Source organism: Haliotis rubra, unplaced genomic scaffold, assembly GCF_003918875.1.
Source record: "Haliotis rubra isolate DU_JTF1 unplaced genomic scaffold, ASM391887v1 Scf347, whole genome shotgun sequence".
Lineage (NCBI taxonomy): Eukaryota > Metazoa > Mollusca > Gastropoda > Lepetellida > Haliotidae > Haliotis > Haliotis rubra.
This window is the reverse complement of record NW_025767021.1, coordinates 468,865-475,334: the sequence shown is the minus strand read 5'-3', so window position 1 is coordinate 475,334 and position 6,470 is coordinate 468,865. Positions and strand designations below refer to the sequence as shown.

At 41.3% G+C, this 6,470-nt stretch overlaps 1 long non-coding RNA gene across 1 annotated transcript in view; it reads right to left on the bottom strand.

Annotated features, from left to right (window-relative positions):
* Nucleotides 1-1,600: 1,600 nt before the first annotated feature.
* LOC124284878 overlaps nt 1,601-6,470 on the bottom strand; it is a 74,245-nt gene continuing 69,375 nt past the window's right edge. The window contains exons 3-5 of the long non-coding RNA XR_006900665.1: nt 5,798-5,886; nt 5,292-5,407; nt 1,601-2,410 (exon numbers count right to left, since the gene is read on the bottom strand). This is a non-coding gene — a long non-coding RNA (uncharacterized LOC124284878). The remainder of the gene's footprint in view (nt 2,411-5,291; nt 5,408-5,797; nt 5,887-6,470) is intronic.

Genomic DNA, 6,470 nt, shown 5'->3' with positions numbered 1-6,470 from the left:
CGTGATACATATGGAATCGTGACATGGGTATCGTGATACGTATGGAATCGTGACATGGGTATCGGAATACGTGGAATCCTGGGTATCGTGGATAATGCATGGAATCGAATCATGGGTATCTCATGTAATCGTGTCATCCCTACAAAATATTTAATATCATTGCATCATAATGAATACACATCTTTCATTTTGAATTGTCACGTGTGTGTATGCGTCATATGCAAAAGCAGTAGGTAAAGGCCAGATTGCAGTACCTACATCAATGTACAACATAGGGGTTCTGACACAGATCAATCTGTTAAATACATACCATCTGTCATGCTTAATGACATCTGTCAAAACATTACTGGTGAAACAATGTAGCTCAACTCTGACGAGCTGGTGAGCCCTAGACTTGCACAAGTCTCTAAGGTAAAAATTAATAGTTTAAATGATAATTGCTAAAAAAAATAATAAACAACAGACTGTACTGTCCACTTATCTAGACTTGCCTTCCGAGGAATATAAATAATTACTATACATCCATGGGCTCAGCCCACAGTAGAACCTTGGAACGAGGCAAAGTGAACCCCACACCATATACAAGATGCAGCCCAGTGCTCAATATTGATTATATTATTATAATCAACTAATTTGATAATATAATTTTCAAGGATTCTGTGACCAAAAATGTACTGATGAATTTTGTGGTAAGATACTCATTTCAATTTTAAACTTGTCCAAAGCTTATCTTTATTCTAGTCTAAATACCAGACATTTTTCTGTTTCATCTAATCAATGAGGTTGTAAAATTCTCTCAGTGATGTGAGTTGAAGGTCTGTAAATTTGTCAGTTAAGTCTTTCAGACTTTAAATTCAACTGTCAGCTTTTTGTTAACCCCTGTCTGTCTGTATAGATAAATATTTGCCTGTTTAGACAGACACTGGTCTCATCTCTGTGCCAAAAAAAGCACAGCACATCATCAACTTGGACATCCCTCACTGCTCTGAGCTCAGTCGTGGCAAACAGTTTTTTGAATGAGGAACACCCAAAAAGCAGAAAATATTTGTGTTATTTTTTCTGTTCATCCAAACTCTGACCATTAACATGAAAGAGGCATTGATTGGTGATTAGAACCCCAAATACGAGTGGTGGAAGTTAATGTCTGCACAGAAACTCAGAGATGTTCTATCAGGTAAGGCCCTAACTACTGTTAAAACTGTGACAATGAATGACCAGTGTGCTTACTGTAAAGATATGCATAAACCAGCAATATCATTTGTCAACATTTTTCTGCCACTCTGCTGCATTCTGTTCAAGTCAAATTTATGGAACATTTCACACATTTCAACTTTGGCCTGATGATGTCACAGTGGGAATGATGTCATCATCTAATAATAGATTTCTAAATCTGCCACAACTGAGAAAATCCACCCACTATTTAGTTCCACCAAGTAGGTCTGTCTTACATATGTGAAAATATACAGTCAATTCAGGATGTAGCAAAGCCTGGTGTATTGAATTTACTAGCGATATTGCATTTCTTTTTGTTTTATTGATATTTTGATCATAGTGGTAAAAGACTGTGTAACATCCAGACTGAACTGGAGTCATTCCTTGGTGTTTGTTTCATCAACAACATCATGTCCACATCTGACAAACTAAGAACCAAAACAAACACATTTCTTACCTTGAGAACTTTATTCACTTTCAAATGAAACAAAACCTAAAACTTACCTTGTTCAGATGAACTAACAATATTCAGTAAGTAGGACAGATATTAGCATGATGTTACCATAATATACTAAATATTATGGAATGTTTTCAGTACTTAAATCTTTTTGCCCATCCATGTGTTGATAATACAACCAAATTATCACAGCATGGAGATGTGTGCAAACACTGCATTGAAGAAGTAGGATATCCTGGAATGGTTGTGTTACCAGTTCAGTGTACAGCATAATCTCTACCTTATAACTAAAGTGCTTGTGAAATGTTCAATCGAGTAGCAAAATGTTTGCGTTCACAGTGGTATGACTGACTTAATATACTTGAAGATTAGGAAGTCTGTTTATGGTCAATATTTGAATGTCTTACAATAATGGCTGTTACATAATTTTGTTGACACAAGCAATGATTAATGTGGAAAATTCAGTTGAGATTTGTTCATACCATAATTTACTTCATGTACATGAGCAGTCCTGCATATTTCAGGAGTTGAGCATATATGTTCTTGTTAGAATGTCAGACATGTTGGATACTCACAAGTCCTTTGATGTACACTTTTGCAACATTGGATGATGTGAAAATGGGATTTTGCCTCAAATGCTTGAGGTCAGCATGTAATTGTAGTCCATGGTGTCAGCATGTTCTCATCTAGAGTCAGATCAGTGATATCCTATGGTCCATTATGCTTCTGCTGTTTTTGTGCCTGAAACATCAAATGCTGGTTTGAAACTTTGAGGGTATGAAGTGTCTGGGATAATGGCGGAGTAGTGAAGAGTAGATAGTGGTCCATGCCACTGTATGCACACTGTAACTGTGTTAGTTGAACTACCATGCAGTAAAGTTTGGAATTTGCCCTTTTTGTCATAAGCTTAAAAGAACTCCCTGGTGTTAATTTCAACTATGTGTCTGTAGCAAGAGATTGATGCCTACCGCCCAGTCCAGTTCCAGTCAACACCCCTTCCCCCACTGTGACATGAGATAGACATTCACCCCTAGTCAACACCCTTTCCCCCTCTGTGACATGCATCCCTTCCAGCCCCTCCACCTCAGTGACATGAGACAGACATTCACCCCTAGTCAACACCCCTTCCCCTCAGTGACATGAGATAGACATCCACCCCACCCCCAAGCCAACCCCCTTTCCCCCTCTGTGACATGAGATAGACATCCACCCCCCAGCCAACACCCTTCCACCTCAGTGACATGAGATAGACATCCACCCCCAGCCAACACCCCTTCCCCTCAGTGACATGAGATAGACATCCACCCCCAGCCAATACCCCTTCCCCTCAGTGACATGAGATAGACATCCACCACCCAGCCAACACCCTTTCCCTCTGTGACATGAGATGACATCCATCCCACCCCACCCCCAGCCAACACCCCTTCCCCTCAGTGACATGAGATTGACATCCACCCCCTGTCAACAACCCTTCCCCTCAGTGACATGAGATAGACATCCACCACCCAGCCAACACCCCTTCTCCCTCAGTGACATGAGATAGACATTCACCCCCAATCAACAACCCTTCCCCTCTGTGACATGAGATTGACATTCACCCCTGTCAACAACCCTTCCCCTCAGTGACATGAGATAGACATTCACTCCTAGTCAACAACCCTTCCCATTCAGTGACATGAGATAGACATTCGCCCCCCTGTCAACAACCCTTTCCCCTCTGTGACATGAGATAGACATCCACCCCCAGCGAACAACCCTTTCCCTCTGTGACATGACATAGACATTCACCCCCAATCAACAACCATTCCCCTCTGTGGCATGAGATAGACATTCACCCCCAGCGAACAACCCTTTCCCTCTGTGACATGAGATAGACATCCACCCCAGCCAACAACCCTTCTCCTCTGTGACATGAGATAGACATCCACCCCCAGCCTACAACCTTCCTTCTCCTCTGTGACATGAGATAGACATCCACCCCCAGCCAATCACAACCCTTCCCTCCTCTGTGACATGAGATAGACATCCACCCCCAATCCCCCACACCCTTCCCTTCTCCTTCAGTGACATGAGATAGACATCCACCCCCACCCCCAATCAACAACCCTTCCCTTTCAGTGACATGAGAGAGACATTCACACCCACCCACACCACCCATCAGCCAACAACCCTTCTCCTTCAGTGACATGAGATAGACATCCACCCCCACCCCCAATCAACAACTCCACCCCCACCCCCACAGCCAACAACCCTTCTCCTTCACTGACATGAGATAGACATCCACCCCCACCCCCAATCAACAACCCTTCCCTTTCAGTGACATGAGAGAGACATTCACCACCCACCCCACCCCCACACAGCCAACAACCCTTCTCCTTCAGTGACATGAGATAGACATCCACCCCACCCCCAATCAACAACTCCACCCCCACCCCACCCCAATCAACAACCCTTCCCTTCAGTGACATGAGATAGACATCCACCCCCCACCCCAATCAACAACCCTTCCCCCTTCAGTGACATGAGATAGACATCCACCCCCACCCCCAATCAACAACCCTTCCCCTTCAGTGACATGAGATAGACATCCACCCCCCAGCCAACAACCCTTCCCCCTCTGTGGTGCCTCTGCCAATCCTGCGGCCACCCTGGGAGATGTGACTTCGCTGATTAAGTAAATGACATCATGTGTGCTGTGAACAGGAGGTGGTAGCTTGGTGCACCCCAATCTGGGAACATTCTGACCGGAGACTGCAGGGGGAAGCTCAACATGGCTCTTCATCACTTGGAATTAATGAGTTTTATATCTTATCAGCTGGAAAACATGCCACAATATCATTTGTAGATCAGCGATGTAATCATTTAGTACTGATCCACACTTGGCATTGAGGCAAATCTGTCAGTTTGGCCCATCCCTCTATAGAGTGTTCATGGAACTTCTTTTGACATTTTCCACTTGGTTTGACATGGTTCTGACCAACCAAAGATGACCATGAGGTGGATTTGAACCAAAGTCACAGGATCCTGGCATGCTCGAGGGACATAATGTCTCCATGAGATAAACACAACCAAACAGTGATGTTTTCCTGCAATGGTGGAGGAAAACTAATATCCACACAACTAATTAGAGTCATGTGAATGTGAAGCCTACTTCTGTTCAAAATCTATTCGATTTTTATATTTTCTGATATAGAATTATGGCAATGATGTCATAGAGGTGGTATTCCTAGAATTATATGGAAAAATATTACTTTTGTTTGAATTTTGGCTAGAAAATTTGAATATATACTGCTAGTACCATGGTCACGTGAAAGTTATTGGCCATTGCACTAGCAAGTTGTCAACTAGGAGTATTAATTGAATGTCTTTGTCAACTGTTTAGTCATCAGGTCTATCCACACTGCGCATGAAACAGATTTATTGTGGTCTGACATGGAATTCAAGTTGTGAGAGGAATCGTCAGCAACACAAACCAAGTATGTGCTAATGACTGTGTAATTGACATGAGGTGTATATTTCACTATTGTTAGCAAATGGCGGAAATAATTATAGTTTTACAGGAGGTTTAACTAATTGGTCTATAATGACATGTTGTCTATGAATAGGATTCCTATATAATTACCAATGTTTTTCCAGCAATATGGAGAAGATTTGTTGATGTGTTCATGGTGAAGACAAGTCAGTAAACAACTGGGGTCATTCAGCTGTTGTCGATAGACTGCATCCATCAAGGAAAGCCTAAAAAATTAGAAATAAGAATTATATGTCACAAAGATGAAGTGTGAAAAGTGAGTGTAGTTCTGGGTTTTAACATCTGTCACCTTCATAAATCTGAACTTAAGATAAAGGTCACCCGTAATTTATGAATAAATATAATTAATGATAATTATTTTGAATTACAGTTTAATAATGTGCACAGTAAACATATTTGAAAGAGTGAGTGTGTTTAGTTTTACGCTGCACTCAGCAATATTCCAGCTATATGGTAGTGGTCTGTAAATAATTGATTCTGGACCAGACAATCCAGTGATGAACAACATGAGCATCAATCTACGCTATTGGGATACGATAACATGTGTCAACCAAGTCAGCAAGCCTGACCACCCGATCCCGTTAGTCGGCTCTTACCACAAGCATAGGTGACTGAAGATCAGTTCTAACCCAGATCTTCACGGTTTATTGGAAAGATGTCAGGTGTTGTTTTAGTGAGTCTTGGGCTGAAAAAGAAAGAAACACATCAGCCTGCTGCAAAATGGGAATGAAAATGTCCTTTCACTCGAAGCTTCCAAGAAGTACAACAATAGTGGGAGAGAATTCTAGTTTTGAATTGCTTTATATTATGGTTTGAAGGATAAGGAATGTTTGGAAAGATGTCAAGTCCATCTTAGGATGAGTTACTCATTTTAATATCATATACAAATATGATTATCATGTTGCTTTTACAGCATGTGTTGTCAGCATGTACAAAATTTAATATAATACCCAGAATCAATATCCACGAAAATCAGATCTGCGGGGAACATTATCATATTTAACCTGTGTGACACCTGTGTGATGGTAGAGGAGAGTGGTCAATGCTAAAACATGTGAGTGAATTAATAGGATACAAGCTGTCCTATAGTTTCATTTAATCTAGGATCTTAAATCTTTAATCTGTTGGCTCCAGAAAACGCTTAGCCCCTGAATATATATAATATTGATAGTAACAAATAAACCCATTTAAATTGAAAAGGAGCCCCAGTGAGTTGGGAGATTAGGAAATCTCGACTTGCTTCATTTAGGGCTTTAGTAGACTAACAAC